This window comes from Poeciliopsis prolifica, unplaced genomic scaffold (assembly GCF_027474105.1).
Source record: "Poeciliopsis prolifica strain line A6 unplaced genomic scaffold, Auburn_PproV2 SCAFFOLD044, whole genome shotgun sequence".
Taxonomy (NCBI): Eukaryota; Metazoa; Chordata; class Actinopteri; order Cyprinodontiformes; family Poeciliidae; genus Poeciliopsis; species Poeciliopsis prolifica.
In genome coordinates, this window is record NW_026562419.1 from 1,062,559 (window position 1) to 1,085,020 (window position 22,462).

At 39.0% G+C, this 22,462-nt stretch overlaps 1 long non-coding RNA gene across 1 annotated transcript; it reads left to right on the forward strand.

The window, feature by feature from the left end:
- The first annotated feature begins 3,284 nt into the window (after positions 1 to 3,284).
- Positions 3,285 to 9,466, forward strand: LOC129376738 (uncharacterized). Its single transcript, XR_008607812.1, has 4 exons — positions 3,285 to 3,372; positions 3,833 to 3,903; positions 4,801 to 5,148; positions 6,673 to 9,466. It is a non-coding gene; the product is annotated as an uncharacterized LOC129376738 (long non-coding RNA).
- The last annotated feature ends 12,996 nt before the right edge of the window (positions 9,467 to 22,462 follow it).

A 22,462-nucleotide genomic window follows, 5' to 3' on the forward strand; every position in this document is an offset into this window, starting at 1 on the left:
CTCAATGACCTCAGCAACCAGGAAGAGAACTCCAGTTTAGATAAAGAGGAACCAGAACATCAACAGTTTCAAAGAGAAAGAGAAGCAACTCTGCATCAGTCAGGATGAAGAGCAGCTTGTGCTGCTTTTTCTTAAATCATTTTTGTTGTTTTACTTTTTACTTCAATTGGAAAGTTTTTGATCTCTTGAAGAAGATGTTCTATAATCTCTGTGACTGGATTATTATAACACCAGATTATATTCAAAAAGCTTCCTAAAATAATGGTGTATCTTTTAGAAAACTGTTCTAACATCATTTCCTCAGGAGTCTCAGGTGGAAAACACTAACAGTGAACCAGATCTGTCAGCATACATCATGGACTTAACCTGCCTGCTAATTTCATTTAGTTCAACTGTAACTTAGCTATTTAGGAAGGTCAGCAATTATTCCGACACACTGCAGATCATTTTTCCTGAGCTGAATCAGTTGATTGTGTCAGATCAAATACGTTCAGTTTAAAATGCTCTTATTTTGAAATTACACCAAGAGTTTGACGTTGCTAGGTAACGTCAAACTGCTTTGATTAGCTGTGAGATAACAGGCAGTCAGTGTTCCAACTCTTCCATTTTTGTGGAATCTGTTTATCAGAGAAGCACAAACAGAAATCTGGTAGAAATCCTCTCAAAATGAATCGCTTTGTTACCGATAGTCTTCGAGACATGGGCATTTATTTTCCCAAAGAAGGTGATTGTTCATACTGTGGAGATGGTTGGTTCTGCTTCTTCCACTGGGCAGAACAGGACCTCACAGTGAGACGCAGCAGACCGATGGATCGCTTCCTTCGCGAAACTCTTCGAGATATGGGAATATATGTTCCCCGTGGTCCAGCTGACTGTTTCTACTGTGGAAGATGTATATTCTGCCTTTTTCACTGGCAGCAACAGCACCACAGGTTGGACCAACCACAGGACCTCATGGTTGACCAACCAGAACTCCTCTGGTTGGTCAGCCCTGCGGTCCTCTGTTTGAACCAAGCAGAGGACCGCAGGTTGGACCAACCAAAGGACCGTAGGGTGGACCAACCAGAGGACCGTAGGGTGGACCAACCAAAGGACCGTAGGGTGGGCCAAGCAGAGGACCACAGGTTGGACCAACCAAAGGACCGTAGGGTGGACCAACCAAAGGACCGTAGGGTGGGCCAAGCAGAGGACCGCAGGGTGGGCCAACCAAAGGACCGTAGGGTGGGCCAAGCAGAGGACCACAGGTTGGACCAACCAAAGGACCATAGGTTGGACCAAGCAGAGGACCGTACGGTAGACCAACCAAAGGACCGCAGAACCCTGACAGAACCAGAACCAAGTATTGAAGAAATCCTACCGATTCCTAGTACGAGTTCTTATACTGAAACGATACGAGAAGATAAGTCACTGACCAGGGAGGACGTTATCAGCACTGGTAAAACATTTGTAGGACTCAGAAAGTTGTATGAAAGCACCCCATTAACTTTAGCAGATCCTGTTTTGATTGAAATACCAGAAACAAATCCTTCAATCATCGTGAGGTTGGATATTTTTTCTGACGAGATGAGGGAACTAATCTCTCAAATCACTAATCGAGCCTTGGCTGAGGTGACAGAAACTCAAGAAGTTCCCCATGATTTTATGGAGACTTCAGAACATTCTTCCACTTTTATTGGGTCTTTTAAGAAAACGTTAAGAAGAGTTTATCACAGAGTTGATGAATTTTCTGCATCTGTCGTTGGGAGGTCTGTGATGCCGTTTCCTGCAATAGGCCTGGCAACCCTTCTGGTGATCCCACTACTGGTAGGTGGGCTCCTAACACTGAGAAAGATTAGACAGTCTTGACACCAGTTACACACTGGCAGCAATCCAAGAAAATGATAATCCTTCAGATTAGCAACATTTTCTTTCAGGTTTCTTGTGGTTTTGCTGTTTCTGACTCATCAAACTGATTTAAATAAACAAAAATAAGCCTTGTAATTACCAACAGCTGTATGAAAACATTCAATTTTCATACAACACATAGACAAACAGGACAAACAACCAGGACAGTATTACATCAGAATAATTCATAAAAACATTTCTCCTGTAACTTAAAAAATTTTTTTCCTCAATGTTACAAAATTTGAGCTGACAAAAAAGCCTCATCGTATTTTGATTTAAGAAAAATAAGTGTTTTTGAATACACCATCATTATCATGCTTTAGAAAGGTAATTTATTGCACTACTGGATTTACTTTTGTTCTACTTTTAACCTCTTTGTCTATATTTTATAAGTGCTTGAATCATATCTTCTGATTCAGGCTTCCTTAACAGAATCTGTTCCCCTTTCTGTCAACAAATTTCTTCTTCTTGTAGTGGTGAGTCTAGTTAGAAAACACAGCTTATTCTGATAGATTCCACAGTAACAGACAACAGAGGAAGGAGACGGTTAATATGGGGAGCAACATCACAAAACCCGAAGCACCAATAAAAGACTAAAGAAGCATAAAAAATAAAGTCAAAGAACAAATTTTGACAAACTTCACATTTACAACATTGTTGCATTTATATATATTACATTTTTCTCTGTTATTTTTATTTGCTGTCTCTGAAAAGTGCGTAGATTTTTAGATTACTGCAGTTTTCATTACTTTATTTCGATTCCAGAACCAGTCAAGCAAACCTTGTCGTTCTTGAGATGCATTGAATTATTGGACCTGTCATATCAGGTCAAGAAGGATGACCTTTGACCTTAACGCTGCACCAGCTGGTGAAGATGTGATCAGTTTCAACCAATCTATATTTATTAACAAATAATCTCAGGAAATGTATCTTTTTTTATGTCATGATATATTATTTTTGTTTCTTCAGTAACATTTTGCTTAATTTGACCAGATGGTGGCGCTCTGAGATTATAAAGCAGTAGTTCTGCTTGAACTACTTCTATGAGCATTTTGTTTTCTTTTAAAAAGATCAAAATGTATAAACTTATTTAAATGTTTGCTGCATTAAAACCTCAGACTTTTCTAGCCTAAAGCATAACCTTCATTGCTGCAGAATCTAAAATCTGCTTAATAAAGTAGATTTTTATTTGTTCTTAAGGTGAACAAATAAAAATCTGTTCACTTTAATAACTGTCTTTATCAGTCTTTATCTTTATCAGGCTGATAAAGACGTTTATCAGCCTTTATTCCTGATAAAGACGTTTATTCCTGTCTTTATCAGGAATAAAGGCAGCTTCCTGGAGGTGTGGCTTTGGCTCAGTCAAAGTAGGAAGCAATCTAAACATTTCCCTACTGCAGATCAGCATCGACGGACCGAGGAGTTCGGTTTAATTCTTACAGAGGAAACTCCTAAAAATTAAGTAACTAAACTAACTAATCGTCGAAGGTGAGCAGAGTCATGTAGTAAAATTTGGAAATTTTTCTCTGAGTAATTTTATGTGAGTTGTTGCTCACCTTTCTCATAAATTGATCTTTATGTAAACAATCTGCTTTGTGGAAAGGTTAAATTTGCTCTCCTGGACTTGTGTATGTTTTAATGTTCATCATAACTGATGCTAAAATGTTTGTAATGTCTTTAAATCGCTAGTTGTGTAATGTTGTTTTATTGTTTGTATTTTTGGTAATTCAACTTTTCAAAGGAAAAATTCTTTTCATTTTGGTTTAGTGTTTATTTTTCTATTTATTTAATGTGCAGCTCATAATATATCCGTCATTTCTCGACCTGATCTGAGCGAAAACAAAAGTGAAACTGAACATTTAGTCGTTTTAATGACAGATAAAATGGAAGCAGGTTTTAAAACACGATTCAAAGTGAATAAAATTAACATCTAATTTCTTGTTTGCAGGTTAATAAAAATGTGGAGGATTGTCTTGTTGTTATCGGTGCTGATCGGGGCTTTGTGTCCTGCTGCCGATGGTGAGGAACTGATTTCTTCTGATTTGTTTTTAACCTCAATCAATCAATTACTTTTATTTATAAAGCACCCTTATCAGCATCGCAAAATGCTTCAAATATGTTTATAAATTAATGAAATAGTTCGACCTGGAACTGGCGTTGAGAAGTAGACACACAAATGACACTCTGCGAACAAAATGACGCAATTTTTGTCACGTATCTGTGACAGTGAGAGACTATTTCACCACTTTGGATGAGTCTCATCTGATCGTTTTACATGTTTGTGCAAATGTTTTAATACACTTAAAACAAGACAAAACTAACTTAAAAGTAACTTTTCAGTAAGATATTGAAGCTTGTTTAAATCAGTGCTTCCCAAATATGGATGAAAAAGATTCTAGTTGCAAAGGGACATTATTTCATTTATGGAAGAATTGTCTTGCTGTAAATGAAATAATTTGGCAGTGGAACTAGTAATTATCTTATAATCAGTATTAAGGATTTATTTACTGAAAATAAGTTCCTACATTGCTGGAAAGTTTTTAGTAAGTTAATTTTGTCATGTTTCAAATGCACTAAGACCAAAAATATTTGGTAAGATTTTGTGTTTTTGCATTGTGCCAGTTGGAGTCTACTGATTTTATTAATGGGAATCAGAGTAAAGATTTCAGATTTTACTGAAAACCTGAAATGCTTCTTTTGGAGTTTTTCTGCCAGCGCACTTCACTATTAAGCACCACATAAATTGTGTTGAACGTTTTCTTGGACATAAAATGTTCAGTATGAAGCCAGAGAGCATGGTGGCCACTTTGGGTTTGTTGTTTAGGTTTTAAAGTCAGTTTCTCCTCGTCTTTAGAGACTTTAGAGTTTTTCCAAATATAATGATGAGAGCTGACTTTATCATTCTGACTCCTGCAGGAAGGCCTCTGCTGTCTGTGAACAACACTCAGCAACAATACCAGGCAGAGGAACACTCAAACGTCACACTTTCGTTTCCAGTTAACTCTACCTCTGACTCACTGTACATCGATCTGATGGTCATAGAGTCACAGAGGAGCATTTATCTGTATGACAGCAAAAATCTGCCTGATCCGTATATAAATGATCAGTTCAAAGGTCGACTCCAGTGCGACCTCCAGCTGGACAGGAATGGGTGGATTGAGTGTTTCCTGTCTGACCTGAGGCTGAGCGACGCAGGATGGTATCAGTTGATTGTTGTCAGTAAAGGAAGAAGTAACCTCACAAAAATGGAGCTTGTAGTTGGAGGTAAGCTAAAAACTGACACATGCAAATCAAAGCGTGACCAATATAATCCAAGGTAAACCAGTATCATATTCACCTGCAAACAAAAGATACATTTAGAAATCTTTAATCTCGTTTTAATTCTTCTTTATGGAAACAAGCTGATGCATGTAACAGATAATGTCACAATATTCAGGTGAAACCTGAATTAATGAACAAATACTCGAGCTTTGTTTGCCAGAGAAAAACCACTATCAGCTGTCTACAAAAAATGAATTAAACAAAACTGATCAAAGCAAAGCAGCTCCTTCAGATTAGCCAGCAGCTGTTACCAAACACCCAGTGGAATTGTGTATCTGGGCTCATTATATGAGTTACATCTCAGTGCATTACTGGTAAAAATGTTGTTAAAGGGTTAAAGCTGAGGTATCTAACTTTTATGAATATTTTTTTTTCACATTTGTTGCAACTGCCACCATTTTGTGACAGTATGGTGTGAGATGGAAGACAATTACTTCCTCCCAGTGCTCTCAGTCCCAACTGGAAACAGCCAATCAGAGCCAGGAGGCGTGTCTTACTGCTGTCAATCACCTGGGTGGTGCTGTTCATCCCCTGCCTTGCTCTCTGCTATGCTACAGCTAGCATAGGCTGTTGTGAATGCTAAGGCTAGTTAGCATAGCTACCAATGACGGCAGATGAATGCTTTACCTGTAACAAAGAGTTGTTTCTCCTCCATTAGCACAATTAGCATCGCATACGTGAGGCTGACTGACATACTTTATAAAGGAGCCATGTTATGATGACTTTCTGAAGGCAAAGTGTCCGAAAGAGCAGGAGCTTCTTAAAGAGACAGAGGCCCAATTTCAAGCCACTGCATTGCAAAGTCAGATTTTTTTAAGCCATGTTTTATTTTCTGAAACCAAGCCTTTGTTGACTTTGAGAGAAGCTTGTCCAGGTTAAGGTCCAGTTTCTGATTGGATTTTCTACTTAAATGCCTCCATCTTGCTTTCCAATGCCTGAGCATCCAGAGTCTTCACAGAACCCAACCTTTGACCCTCTTTGACTTATTTTATAGTTTGAGCAAAATTATAAAATAAGCTGTGCCTTTACTGGTGTTAATCTTGATTTTTGGACTTTGATCCCTTCAGCGTTTATTTGCCTTACTGCAGTCAGTCCATGGTAAAACAGTTCCTCTTACCACACAAAGGTGTGACAGGATTTGTTTCTCAGTCACATGATGGCTGGTTGCCCTGGGTGACATGTTGCTCTGATGTTCAGGAGGTTAAATTAGTTCAAAGCTGCAGCTGCTATTGTAAGCAGAAATAATTCACTAATTCAGATCAAATCAGTTTAATGTTCGAGTTCTTGCTGAATGATTTTACATTTTGTCAACAAGTCAAATTTGCTGCTGGGGTTGAGTCATTTTTGGAGCTGCTGGAGGTCAATATAGTGTCAGTATCTTTTTATTTTTGTGTCTCCTGATACAAACAATCTGTGTGTTTTGTAAAAACAGCAACAATGTATTCCTTCTTGTTTCATTTTTTGCAGCTGTCATGCATCAAACTCAAGAAGGACCTCCAAAGCCAACAGAACGGGGATGGATTGGGATGTGTATGTCACTTGGTTTACTTGTGGTAATAGGCATCATCATTACATTTTGCAACTTTACCCGGTTGATCAGTTGTCTGAGAGACAACTTATCTCACAATGTCTCCTCTGAACTAGGAGAACATTTCTAAAACAAAAAAAGAAAAGCTAAGCATTCAAGCAGTGAGCTTCCTGGAAGCTCAGCACCCAATGTAGCTTCACACCACCTAACCACTTCAGCTGCACCTACCTCACTCAATGTTCAAACAGCTGTAGTGGTGGAAGCTCTGTTTGATGTATTTTTGGTTTACGGACCGTGTTTCTCTCTATGGTTTTATTTATAAACCGTTTTTCCTCCCCCATTTTCATGGGGTTTAAAGCACTCTGTGTCAGTAGTTTGACTGATTCCCAGCACCTACAAATAGCATAACGCTAAAGAGACTTAGTCAAAAAATAAGCTCAATCTCTGGCTTCTAATAGCATTACAGAGAACGCATTATTTATTCCATGAGATAAAAAAATGCAACCTGCACAAACATTCATGTGATGTCCAACGACAGTATTTCATGGAGCTACAGTTCTACTGACACTCAGAAAGTACTTTCACAATGTTTTACACACTCAACCAAGAAAACACTATCGACCTCCAAACTGTGGTCGTTTTGCACTCTGTTCTTGGGAAAAAACAGTGTTCACGTTATTATGCCTAAGTAGTGATGGAAATACACATTTTCGTGATTTCTTAACTGCGACATTTCCAGTGAATGTGAAAGAAAAAAAAAAGTCAGACCTACAAATGATGCATGAATGCATAATGTTGGTCAAAAAGAGATGCAGTCATGGTAAAAAGAAAGTACACCTGCTTTCAGTTTTAGGGCTTGATGTACTTGATGTACATCAAGTATCGTTCTTGATCAAGTATCAAGAACGATCTTTTATATAAATGTATATATCTAACTGCAACTGTGCGCAAACACAACAGGGTTCATATATCAATATTCAGTAAACAAACATATTGCAAACATGGAAAAATATTAGCAGTGACCTCAGAAAAGAAAACATTGCTGTTCTGCAATCTAGACAAAAATTTCCACTTCCAAGCAGTTTAAATCCCATTGTTCCACAGTTGGAAACAAATATTAACAACATGAAACATTTAACCAACTTATGTCAAATTCAAGACAAAACTTAAAGATAACAGGTGTGTGCTTAAATATTATCAATCAAATCAAAGTAGTTTTTATATGCATAGCGTCAAATTACATCAATGTCAAAGGATTTTAAGAAGTACACTTTGAATGAAGAGACAGCTTTTTATTTACATAGTAATGGGTAGTTTTACAAATACGTTCTGCCACATCAGGTTGTTTGAAGATGATTATGATCCTCAAATTTATTCAGACAGCAATATTTATATTTCTCTTCAACCAGTTCGCTTCCACCATCTGATTTTTGTATCTGCAGGTGACACGGTTACTTTTGAGGAATATTTATCTGTCGTGATGAAGAATTATGTGCATTTTTACAATTCTTTAATAAAACGTATCGTTATTCACGGAGGAGGCCGTCTGCAGAAACTGTGGCACTTTCTGTGATCGTTTTGTAAAAACTGAAGAGAATCTGCGCCGTTGTATGGAAGATGTGCATGAGTACAAACGCGTTGAAACAACGTGACTGCACCTCGACTGATTGGCTTTGGGTGAAACGTGTCGGCGCCCTTAGAGAAACGGCAAAATACCCAAGAGCTTCATCTCAGACGCTACAGACTCTAATACGCATGTTAAATGTCAAGAACACTAAGAAAGTGTTAACTGAGCCACACATTGAGATGTTCTACTAAAGTATACAACAGTAGTTCGGCAAAAATGCAAAAAAGAAAAAAACAGTGATCTTAAAGATCTCACAGACAAAGTCATGGTAGGTTTGGCTGGTAATTTAACTCCAGGATAATGTCAGACATGAAAAGTGTCTATGAAATAAACCTTCATCGTCCTCAATGGAAAGAAGCGACACAGGAAAGAGGAAAAACCCACATCTCTCCACAAACGTACAGTTCTTTTTACTATGACTGCAGGCCAGATGGGCCAACCAACTTTTATTCTGAAAAGACTTTCAGAATAAGTTGGTTAAATGTTAAACTTTTCTGAAAAGTTTCAGGAAAAAAACTCTTAGTACCCCTGAGCAAGGCTCTAAGAGCAGGTTGCTGCCAGTATGGAAAGTGATACTGGTAAATCCCTGTTGTGGTATTCTCCACTATCAAGTTCAGAGGACTCCAAAGCACTTCATACTGCTTTCAGTCCTTCACTCTCACACTCACTCTCACACTGGTGCAGCAGGTGAGTGAGGCTGCAGCACAAAGCGTTTTGATTGGTCGTCGCGACCTGCAAAATGCTTCATAAGTTCGTTCACCTTAATAATGAAGGTGAGTTTATCTTGGATAAACTAAATCTTAGTTTATCTAAGATTTACTCCGGGATGATGTTTCTGTTTCTGAGCTTCTCTCTGGGTTCTTTTATTTTTAGGGCTTTAAAGAATCACATGTTACTTTATGGTTTTGGGTAAAAAAAAAGTATAATCATTACTTTATATCTGTTTCTCATTTAATCCAACTAAATGTTCCTTTGGTTGATTTTTTTTTCTCTTTGTTTACTGTTTGACTTTGTTAAACTTCGTTCTTTTAACTTTTTGTTTCAGTCTGAATCTGCTGTACTGCAATAAATTCATGTAAATATTTGATTTGTGCTGTTAAAATAAAACTCCTTGAACAAATTAAGTTAAATTAAGTTTTTATTGGAAGAAGTTTTTGTAATTAAAATTTTAACACATTTCTTAAAGAGTGCTGCCCTGCACTGTCTCTGAATTTAAGCTAACATAAAATCCAATTTTCTACTGAAAATGAAACAAGCTGGTTTCATGTTTTTCCTGTTTTTATGTAAAATTTGCATAAAGTTTCCACAACTAAAAGTAAATATGAATCTAAACCCAGCAGCCTTCGCGCTGCTTGTGTGTGAAATTAAGAGACCAATGAACTAAATAAAGCCATGATTTTTTCTGCAGGCAACTTATTTTAACTTTGTTTATTTCTAACAGTCTGGTCTCCAGTTCATCCCAAAGTTTATATTTTTAAAAATGCAAATATAATCTTTTTTGTGCAGAAAATCTAAATAATTTTATGCTATTTTTTAAAGCTGGATAGTTTAAGGACATTTAGTTTCAATATAGTAGGTCAAATAAGTTGTTGTGATTTTCACCAAAATCTCTCAGACTCAAATGATTTAGCTTCATTGCAATAAAAAGCAAAAATCATAGAAACAAATTTATATTTAAGGCTCATTTTCATTTATTTAATAAGTTAAATAAATAAATCCTGCAGTTTGCTGAGCTTCAGACAAACCAAACGTTGTCATCAGAAAGTCCAGATGAAAATAAATTCTGATGGCGAGTGAAACATCGACGTCTCTGTTCCTCGTTCTGAGCTGAATCTGGTCCAGCAGGTTTTTAATTTGCTCCTGACGCCCAGTTATCCGTTCAGCTGCATTCTGCTGCTGCTGCAGCCAAGAACAGAGGAGTGGAAACACAAAACATGATGAAACATCATCGTCTGCGTTGGTGTTTCTCCTGAAATGAAACTTGATTTGAGACGATCGTCTTTCTATTTGTTAAAATCTTAACTTTTCCTAAAGCCACCTGATCCACTGCGATCAGATTCTCCATTAACTGCATAACTCCCCTTTTTCTCTAAACTTTGCTTCCTGCCAGCTACTAATGAATAAAGGCCATTTGCATCATCATTTATATACTTTATCAGACCAAGAAAATCTCATTGTGATCCCGAAATGTGTCAAACGTAGAGAAATCACAGATTTTTCTCATTAAAAATGTTTTAATCCCGTTTAGTTCACTTGTTCTGTTTGTTCCTCTGTATCTGGATCAGCCTAAAGCAGCAGCAGTTTTAAATCTGACCTCAGATCAGTTTGGGTTTTACGGAGGGATCAGAGTGAAGTGATCCGACTGGTTCTGCTGTTCTTTCCTTTGTCTCTCTGACAGCAGGAATGAACCTTCATGGTTTGTTTTTATCACACCGACGTTTATTTTTCATCTTTTCGGCCCATAAACAGATAATCTGACATGTTTTATTAGTTATTTATAAATGGTGTTGAGAGACACCAGTTCTGAGCTGGAACTGGACCAGGATGAAGCTGAACTGGACCAGGATGAAGCTGAACTGGACCAGGATGAAGCTGAACTGGACCAGGATGAAGCTGAACTGGTCCAACTGGACCATCAGTTCCTCTTCCTGCATTAGCAGCTCGTCCTGTGATTGGATGAGAAGAGAACGTGTCAGATTCTCATTCGTTCCCACAGTGATCAGACCAGTGATCAGACCAGTGATCAGACCAGTATAGCTCCACCTCTTCTCTGCATCCAGAAGCTCAGTGTGTTTATATATGCTGCTTTCATTTTATTAACCAGTTTTTAATTTTTAAAAGAAAAAACTGAATTCTGAGATTAGAATCTGAATTGTAATTATAATTTTTTTGCTTTTCTTAATCCTCTTCTGTATATTTCTGTACAAAGTGCAGATTTATTGTGATGTTTATTATTTTAAATGTTCACTAAATGGCAGTAAAACACCATGACTGTATAAACAAGGCGACCAAAGAAAGATAAATCTCTGACCAGCACAGACGGTTAATGCAGAAATAAACTTTTTATTTTTAATAAGGGTGAAATTTTTGCCAACATAATTTCCTACATTGTAAAATCATAAGAACATTTTTAGTCTTTTTTATAACTGAGCTTATATAACAGGTAGAATCATGTCTACTTATACTAAAAGTTGACTTTTTGCTAAAAAGCCAAACTTTTCTGCACCAAATCAGCTTTTATTTGTTTAGCCAAATAAAATAAACTGAGAATATATTTGAACTCAATCGAACCCAAGGTCACTGGAAAGCTACATGTTTTCCTTTTGAAACAGAAAATGTGCTAAAATAATGAACGCGTGAATAAACATCAGATGAATGAAAGCATCGAGTTATTTCATAAAGCATGTTGTGATCTTCAGCGCCCTCTGCTGGCCAGGAACAAACACGGCCAGTAAATCCCTTTGCACTTTAAACCTCATTTTCCTTCCTAAATGTCTCTTCAGTTTTATTATCGTTATAGTTCAGATATCATCTAAACCTCCACTAAAGGCCAGACTCTCTTTTAAAACGGTTTTCTTCAATTGTTTCCCAGATTTCTGGAGTTTTCTGAAGATCTTAACAACTTTGGCTGATTTTCTTCACCGTTTTTATTCATTTCAGCTGTAATTTAAACCACAGGCTTGAAGAAGCTGCTAAACATGAAGATTACCATTAATAATCGCATTTCTTTATAAATATCCTCATTCAGATCATAATATTGTAAAAACCAGGAAACAATTAGCTGAAAAGTTGACATGTAAAAACTGGTCAGCTGTAAGAGAAATCTCAGGTTCTGTTCTGGAGAAACTTTAATGCAGAGACTGAGATCGAGTCCAAATTCAGGGAGCAAAAACAATCTTTAATACATCTGCAGACGGAGAGCAAAAAATACACAGCATGAGGCGAAAATCAAAATCTGCTCTAAAACTCAGTTACATTATTCACCTCTCTCTGCGAACAGAGGTGGAGTTTTAATCTTAAAGGACCAAATGAAGGAAAACAAACAGACAGAACAGTTCAGCATTTTACGCTCATTCACCATCATGTCTAGTAAAAACTAAACACTCTGTCTCCATGCAGGGAAGGAGAAACAGCGAGTTCCTGCAGACACAGTTAGTTTGTTCTGCAGCTTCTTCACTATGATACACTGTATGATGCAAATAAAACATTTTCTCCTTGAAGAAAAATCTACTTCACGTAAGATATCGATCATCTCCTGATAATAAACTGATATGAATAAGATAAAACTGGAACGTCATCAGAAAGTTTTAAGCTCAGAAATTAAATCAGGGAAGTTTTTTTCATTTAATCTTCTCAACATAAAAATCCAATCCGTCAAACGGATCCTCTGTGATTCCTCCGCTTTTATTATTCCTGTTGAACAAGCGGATCATTTCATCACTTCTGCAGCTGAAACAGGAAAACTGACACCCACAGACCCACGGCAGGACGCGCGGAGCGTCAGATCCACGGCAGGACGCGCGGAGCGTCCAGATCCACGGCAGGACGCGCGAAGCGTCAGATCCACGGCAGGACGCGCGGAGCGTCAGATCCACGGCAGGACGCCCGGAGCGTCAGATCCACGGCAGGACGCGCGGAGCGTCCAGATCCACGGCAGGACGCCCAGAGCGTCCAGATCCAGTCAGGTTCATGATTTAAACATTTAAACCGATCAAAACGGGACTCAATTAATATTATTGAAACAATTTAATCTTGTCTTGTGTTATTTTAAATTTTCTTTTTCTAGTTCAGGTTCTTTGAGTTCTGTTAAACATTTACTGAGTGAACATTTAGGAACATCTGAAACATTTTCACCATTTAAATTCTCTGTTTTAAAGAAACTATATGAAGTTTCTAATCATTTAACTTCATTAGTCCAATAAATCCTGCAGAGTTCTGACGGGTTCGGCGGATTTTAATCTGACTGAGACTCAAAACAGTTTTCAGACTGAATCTTCATCTGATGATATTTAATCATCTTCTGTTTGAGTTCATTTCTGTAAATGAAGCAGTCGGTGTTGCACCTGCATCTGGAACACGGAGAAGTCAGAGGTCAACCAGAAACATTCTGGCCGACATGGTTTTTCTGTGCTGAGTAAAAACCCCTAAAGTTTCATAAATCATCCAGAACAATTTCATTTCTTTTTCACAATAGTGAGATAATCTGCCAGTGTTGGAACTTTTTCATCAACATCAAGGAATTATTTACTTAAAGCAAGATAATTTATTTTACTGAAAAGTTATTTTTGTTTTATTTCAAGTTTACTAAGATATTTGCACAAGAAATTAGACACACAAAAAACCTTGTTAAAATGTGAATAATTCAATCTTATTCTTATCATGTTAGTTAAAATGTTGTGATTTTTCATGGCCCTCATCCATAAAACTGTTGTGTTTTAAAAAGATAAACCGTCAGTTGAAGCTGCTCTGGTCTCTGACCTCTGACCTCAGATCTGTGGCGCCGCGTCGCTCTAGCTGAGGCCGTCTGGGTCCTTCAGTCTGGGTTTCACTCGCTCACCTTCAATTAGCTGAATGACGATGTGGAAATGAGTCAGCAGAAGGAACATTTTAACAACTTGCCCCACAGTCACTGTGCAAAAAGGACGATTTTATGTTTCACTCCACATAAACTCAGCTGTGCCGTTAAAATCAGCATTAAAACAATGGAGAGGAAATTCAAGATGGAGGCACCTGCTCAGCTCACATCCTTAATTCACCTGCTGATTGATTTAACGAGCAGAAGAGATTTGGCTCCACATCAGGTCATTACTGAGTAATAACCACAGGACAGTTTTCATTTTGCAAGTTTCAGATCTTTGTTGTTTCATCTCCGTCTGTTTTTCCTCTCGCATCTCGTTTTGATGTTGCGCTTTGGTTTCTGTTGAGTTATTTGTAGTTTATTATATGAAGAAAACTGGCTTTGCAAACGGATTTATATATAAAAGTAAAATCTGGGTATTTTTATGCACACATACATACAGAGACAGTTTGTCTGTAAGACAGAATGAGTGGAGTGAATCATTGTGGGCATTTCTTAACATGAATCTATTTTAAACTATGAATTCTGGGTGAATTTAGGTTTTTCAATAATAGCTGTGACTCGAGTCATTTTTACAGCGTTTTTATGGTTGTTTAAATCCAGAAATCTGTAAGCAGCAGATCTGAATCCTGCTGTTGGCTTCTGACTAACAACAGGCTTTTGTCTGGAAGTTTGTTCAGGCAGTTGTGTCAGTTTGCAGTCAAAGTAAACACAGTAAAAACTAGAAAAGCTCCAGTAAAAACACAACAAAGCAAAGCTTAACAGATAAAACACTCATTAAGCCAAATTTAAATATCCAACTTGATTTGACTTTCCTACAGCTATGTAACCTACAAAATGTGATTATTTCTGCTGCTGGGAACATTTAAAAAATGTTTTTGCAATGGGATCAGATTATTCTGAGAATTTGGAGATAAAATCAGCAAACAGGAAGGCAGCGGTGTGAGGGCAAAGAGTCACAAACACCAGTGACATTTCACATGTGCAGCACGTTCACATGTATATATATATATATATATATATATATATATATATATATATATATATATATATATATATATATATATATATATATATAAAAAATTCCCTTCTCACCCACCGCGGGTGGTTCTTATCCTCTGAGCTCGGGTCCTCTACCAGAGGCCTGGGAGCTTGAGGGTCCTGCAGTATCTTGGCTGTGCCAAGGACTGCTGCACATTTCTGGACTGAGATGTCTGATGTTGTTCCTGGGATCTGTTGTAGCCACTGCTCCAGTTTGGGGGTTACTGCCCCGAGGGCCCCGATGACCACAGGCACCACTGTGGTCTTCACCTTCCAGGCCCTCTCCAGTTCCTCCCTGAGGCCCTGGTATTTCTCCAGTTTCTCGTGCTCCTTTTTCCTGATGTTGCAATCACTTGGTATTGCTACATCTACCACAACGGCTTTCCTCTGATGTTTATCCACTACGACAATGTCTGGTTGGTTTGCCATTACCATTTTGTCTGTCTGGATCTGGAAGTCCCACAGGATCTTAGCTCTGGTGTTCTCCACCACCTTTGGGGGTGTTTCCCACTTTGATCTCTGGGTTTCCAGTCCATATTCTGCACAGATGTTTCTGTACACTATGCCTGCCACTTGGTTATGTCGCTCCATGTACGCTTTCCCTGCCAGTATCTTGCACCCTGCTGTGATGTGCTGGACTGTCTCAGGGGCCTCCTTGCACAACCTACACCTTGGGTCTTGTCTGGTGTGGTAGATCTGGGCCTCTATTGCTCTGGTGTTTAGGGCCTGTTCCTGGGCGGCCAGGATGAGGGCCTCTGTGCTGTCCTTGAGTCCAGCTTTTTCCAGCCATTGGTAGGATTTACTGATATCAGCCACTTGGGTTATTTGCTGGTGGTACATCCCATGTAGGGGCTTGTCCTCCCATGATGGTATCTCTGGCACCTCAACCTCCGTTCCCTGTTGTCTGAGACATTCACTGAGCACATTGTCTGTTGAGGCTTTGTCCCTGATGTATTTATGGATCTTAGTTGTTTCGTCCTGGACAGTGGTTCTCACACTCACTAGTCCTCTGCCTCCTTCCTTGCGGCTCGTGTACAGTCTCAGGGTGCTGGATTTGGGATGGAACCCTCCATGCATTGTTAGTAGCTTTCTAGTCTTAATATCTGTGGCTTTTATCTCCTCCTTTGGCCAGCTAATTATTCCAGCAGGGTATCTGATTACTGGCAAGGCATAGCTGTTTATCGCTGCTTATATATATATATATATATATATATATATATATATATATATTATATATATATATATATATATATATATATATATATATATATATATATATATAACAGAAACCAATGAGCTGATCTACAACTCAGCATCAGTGATCCTTGAGATACTTGGCTATAAGAGCAACCATGAGACCCAATACCCACCATGGAAAAGACGGTTAGAGGCTAAAATCAAGGTAACAAGGAGGGAAGTGAGCCAACTGTCAGAGCTCCACAAGGGTGCAATGAAAAGACCAGTACCCAGAAAGTACAGGCAGATGCCCATACCTGAAGCACTCGAGACTGCCAAACAGAGGCTCCAAGCCTTGTCCAGCCGCCTAAAGAGATACACAAGGGAGAATGAATCCAGAAGGATTAACCGGCTCTTCTCCACTCAACCAGCTAAGGTGTACTCTCAATGGCAGGGTAACAATAACAACAGAGCAGACCCACCAAGGCTGGAGACGGAACAATACTGGAAAGGCATATGGGAAAGGGAGGCGTCCCACAACAGCAATGCACAGTGGCTGATCTCTCTACGAGAGGACCACAGCAACCTCCCTGAGCAAGCCCCGGTAACCATCACTGTGACAGATGTCCAAGAAAGAGTCTCAGGTATGAAAAACTGGACAGCACCAGGGCCTGACATGATCCATGCCTACTGGCTAAAGAAACTCACTGCTCTCCATGAGCGAATGGCAGCCCAAATGAACCAGCTGCTACAAAGTGGGACTCACCCTGAATGGTTAACTGAAGGGCGGACAATCCTAATCCAGAAGGATCCATCAAAGGGTCCAGTCCCACCCAACTACCGACCAATAACCTGCCTCTCCACAACCTGGAAGCTCATGTCAGGCATCATAGCGGCCAAGATAAGCAAACACATGGATAAACACATGAGCACGGCACAGAAGGGTATCGGTGTAAATAGCAGAGGAGCCAAACACCAACTCCTCGTAGACCGCACAGTTGCCCGAGACTGCAAAACCCGACACACCAACCTGTGCATGGCTTGGATTGATTACAAGAAAGCCTATGACTCAATGCCGCATACTTGGATCATTGAATGCTTAGAGATGTATAACATCAACAGGACTCTGAGAGCCTTCATTGCAAACTCGATGAGGCTGTGGAAAACCACCCTTGAAGCCAACTGCAAACCACTTGCACAAGTGTCCATCAAATGTGGCATATACCAAGGAGATGCTCTGTCCCCGCTACTGTTCTGCATAGGCCTGAACCCCCTCAGCCAAGTTATCAACAAGACTGGCTACGGATACAGACTCAAAAATGGGGCCAATATCAGTCACCTACTCTACATGGATGACATCAAGCTGTACGCCAAGTGTGAGCGAGACATCGACTCACTGATCCACACCACTAGGATCTACAGCACTGACATTGGGATGTCATTCGGATAAGAGAAATGTGGTCGGCTGGTCACAAAGAGGGGGAAGGTCATCCACACAGAAGGGGTCTCACTCCCAGAAGGAACAATAGCAGACATAGAGGACAGTTACAAGTACCTAGGTATACCACAAGCAAATGGCAACCTCGATGAGGTCACAAGGAAAGGAGCCACAGCTAAATACCTCCAACGAATAAGGCAAGTCCTGAGAAGCCAGCTCAATGGCAAGAACAAAATCCGTGCGATAAACAGCTATGCCTTGCCAGTAATCAGATACCCTGCTGGAATAATTAGCTGGCCAAAGGAGGAGATAAAAGCCACAGATATTAAGACCAGAAAGCTACTAACAATGCATGGAGGGTTCCATCCCAAATCCAGCACCCTGAGACTGTACACGAGCCGCAAGGAAGGAGGCAGAGGACTAGTGAGTGTGAGAACCACTGTCCAGGACGAAACAACTAAGATCCATAAATACATCAGGGACAAAGCCTCAACAGACAATGTGCTCAGTGAATGTCTCAGACAACAGGGAACGGAGGTTGAGGTGCCAGAGATACCATCATGGGAGGACAAACCCCTACATGGGATGTACCACCAGCAAATAACCCAAGTGGCTGATATCAGTAAATCCTACCAATGGCTGGAAAAAGCTGGACTCAAGGACAGCACAGAGGCCCTCATCCTGGCAGCCCAGGAACAGGCCCTAAACACCAGAGCAATAGAGGCCCAGATCTACCACACCAGACAAGACCCAAGGTGTAGGTTGTGCAAGGAGGCCCCTGAGACAGTCCAGCACATCACAGCAGGGTGCAAGATACTGGCAGGGAAAGCGTACATGGAGCGACATAACCAAGTGGCAGGCATAGTGTACAGAAACATCTGTGCAGAATATGGACTGGAAACCCAGAGATCAAAGTGGGAAACACCCCCAAAGGTGGTGGAGAACGCCAGAGCTAAGATCCTGTGGGACTTCCAGATCCAGACAGACAAAATGGTAATGGCGAACCAACCAGACATTGTCATAGTGGATAAACATCAGAGGAAAGCCGTTGTGGTAGATGTAGCAATACCAAGTGATTGCAACATCAGAAAAAAGGAGCACGAGAAACTAGAGAAATACCAGGGCCTCAGGGAAGAACTGGAGAGGGCCTGGAAGGTGAAGACCACAGTGGTGCCTGTGGTCATCGGGGCCCTCGGGGCAGTAACCCCCAAACTGGAGCAGTGGCTACAACAGATCCCAGGAACAACATCAGACATCTCAGTCCAGAAATGTGCAGTCCTTGGCACAGCCAAGATACTGCGCAGAACCCTCAAGCTCCCAGGCCTCTGGTAGAGGACCCGAGCTCAGAGGATAAGAACCACCCGCGGTGGGTGAGAAGGGAATTTTTTTTTTATATATATATATATATATATATATATATATATATATATATATATATATATATATATATATATATATATATATATATATATATATATATATATATATATGATTATTGCGCACATTTTCTTACTTTATCTACTCAATAACAGACAAACAAGGAAAATCAACAAAATAGTCTAATTTCTGTAGAAAACAAACCAGTAAATCATGTAGATAAAAAACGAAGGTTGCATTATTTTCTAAATTTGTGGGGTTGATTCTGCTGTAAAATTAGCTTTTTTATTAAAATGTTTGTTCGCCTAGTTCATCCAAAATTAAGATAAATGCAAAATCTTCATTCGGGAACATTTTTAAAAAGTTTTATTCGTCTTTAAAACTTTTGCTCTAAGAGATGAAAAAGTGTCTTTCTGACTTTCACCACCTATGAAACAAACCATATTTGCTTTATTCTAAAACTCAGATTAAGTTGCCCCAAAATGAACTTTGAACTCTTCTGCTCTGGAGCCTAAAGTTGTTTTTTCTTCCTGTTTTCTGCAGAATAGACTCTAAATGAGTCTAAATGAGTCTAATGACCAATGGCTGCTGGTTGAGGCCTTCATGAGCTTTAATTACACAATAACGACCCCTTGACTCATTAAAGCCATTTGGTTGAACCAGGTTGTGGTTTTGGGGACTTACAATATAACTTGATGGATTTGAGTTGGTGCATCACTTAAAGTCTTCCCCATTTAACATGTGGAGAAAGTCCGAAGTGTCCGAATCCCGTTAAAGGTTCTGCACGTTCAGGCGTCTCGTTTCAAAGTCTTCTGATTCAGCAGGAACCAGAAGCAGGTCAGTTTTCTCCACGCACCGTGGGACCGTGGGATTCTGCCACGTCTCATATTTCTGACAATATTTCCGAAAAAAGAAAAAGCTGTTCAGTTTGGCGCATTAATCTGTCAGACTATTCATGTTGCGGTGAAGTTTTCTGAGAAATACACTGAAGTGACTCAGTCGGCCTTTCCCTGACTGACTTCCACATTTCAGCGCGCGCTAAATGCTCGGCTCTGATTGGCTGGCGCGCCGTACCAGCGTCTCCAGAAGTGAAGGCGTGTTGGTTGAAGGCAAAGTTGGCATCAGACGATGCTTTACTTGTTTTTTTGTTTTAGTTTCTGTCTCTGCTGCAGAATCATCTCCATCATCTCCCTCCTGACTGCGTCTTGCTCGCTCTGGTAAGACTGGAAATATCCACTTCCTCATCTTAACACCCTGCTAAATGAACAGGAAACACTTTAAATGCAGATGTTAGACGCAGTTTGCGCCTCAGCTGCAGATTGAACGCATTATTATGGTTCTGGTACATTTAAAGCGTCTGTGGGAGTTTTGAAAGGCGCCGTTGATGCGACGTGATTAGAACAAAAAATGGGAAGTAATTCATCCGAGTGTGCATGGAACGTCGCGTCATTCATCGATAAAAGTGTTGAAAAGTTCTCCCTGCTGTTTGTGTGCATGAATATGAAGACAGAAGATAATTTTCCTCAAGTTTAAGATGAAACATGAAGAAAAACTGCAAGGATTTTCTCCTCTAATAGGAAACACATGCAGAAACATCATCTGTTCCTTTATTAACTCACAGATGAAGATCTTTGCCCAAAACTTAAACTCTGTTCCTTGTCAGTTATTAATAAAGAGTAAATAAGCATCAACTGAGGTTTTCTTGCAGCTAAATAGTTTTAATAAAGGAAAGTGGGATTAAAAAACAGAAAAGTAGAAACTTCTTCATTATTTTATCAATAATTTGCAAACTATCACTGTTTATTTTTAAACATCAGTTTTAACTTGTATATTATTTGATATTAATGGCAAATGAAGTCATTTACTGAGCGGCAACTTCACTCAGGTTTGAGACCGTCCTCCAAATTAAAGTTATTCCATCTGTTTTCTCTGTTTTTATTTAGTTTTAACTCACATAAATCCAATATTTAGCAGGCAGACTGACGTGTTTTCAGACAGATTTACTCAGAAATTAGAAACAGAACAGAGATATCGACCTAACCCTACTACTAAATCTGACTCTTTATTCCCTAAACTGCAACTATTTAATCAATAACTAATAACTAATACACACATTAAATCCCTGAACGTCGCTTAAATCAAACCTGTTGATCATCTGCTTGACATCAGGTCTGAATTTTGTCCAGTTTTTCCTTTTGCTGTAACTCTAAACACTAAAAATTGGTTCAAAATTAATACAGAAAATATTTAGATTTGATTTGATGTTTTTAAAATTTGTGCCTGTATAGATGCTCCATCCTTTCTTCCCAGAGTGAATCGTGACTGCAGGGCGTCTGTAACACGTGACAAACCTTTTCCATGTGGACTTAAAGCTGCATTTAATTATTTTCCCAGTAATATTTGCGACACAAGGAGATTTATTTAAAGGAACTTTAAAATAAAACTAATCTTTCAGGACTTTCTGCTGCATCTACTTGCAACACGTGTCAAACTCAGGGTCCGGGGGCCAAACGTGGCCCGTTATAGCTTTTTATGTGGCCCTCCAGACTCCATATTACATCTTTAAGTCCCTCTAGATTTTCAACAAATCTGCAAAACTCAAACAAAATTCACACAATCTACAAACTCCCACATTTTTTCAGATTTTTCCTGCAAATTTTTCTCAAAAGATTTTGGTTTAAGTGACTGCCGCTTAAGTTATGACCCATGATTAATAAAAATGTTTAACATCATACATGAGCACAAAAATCATACAAATTTCTTAGATACTTTTAAATTAGAACCACAAATCATGATCATTGATCATCGCAATAAAAATTGATCATTTTGATTTTAAAAAATCCATTCTGTCATTTACAGCTGCAGCGATTTGATTTTACCAACGTTAACACGTTAGCGTTATGCTTCTATTGGTGCTTTATTTGTACCACTTTAAGTTTTTCTGTGCAGAAAATAATAATTTCTCTTTTGTAGAGCAAATCTGAAGTATTAAAAAGAAAATGCAGCTGGGATGCAAAGATAAAGTTCTGTTTCAGGTTATTTAGTAAACAGCAGATCTAAATTTCTCTGGTTGTCTTGATTTCTGTAGATTCAGCAAATTAGCGAATCATTAAAACATTGATATTTGTTTCTGGGTAAAAGAGCAAACGTTGGATTGAAGCAACATTTTTCTGGTGATAATCTGTTGTCTTGTTGCTCTGAACTATTTTACATCCAGAGTTTCTGACCTGCTTTGTAAATTTTGTTTTATAAGTGTTGAGATTTTAAGTGTTGACTCATCATCAGTGACGGGTTTTAAAACTGGAAACGTGGCGGCAGCTTTAACCTTTACTGACCTTTATGTGGCGACGAGCTTTTTGATCGATTTTTACTGCAGGCGTTGATCCTCCTCTTTTCTTTGCTTCTTCTAAAATAGACGTTTAAGTCATAAAACTCTGGGATTTTTAAACATGTTGAAACAAGAACAAATGATGATCAAGTCTTAATTTAGAC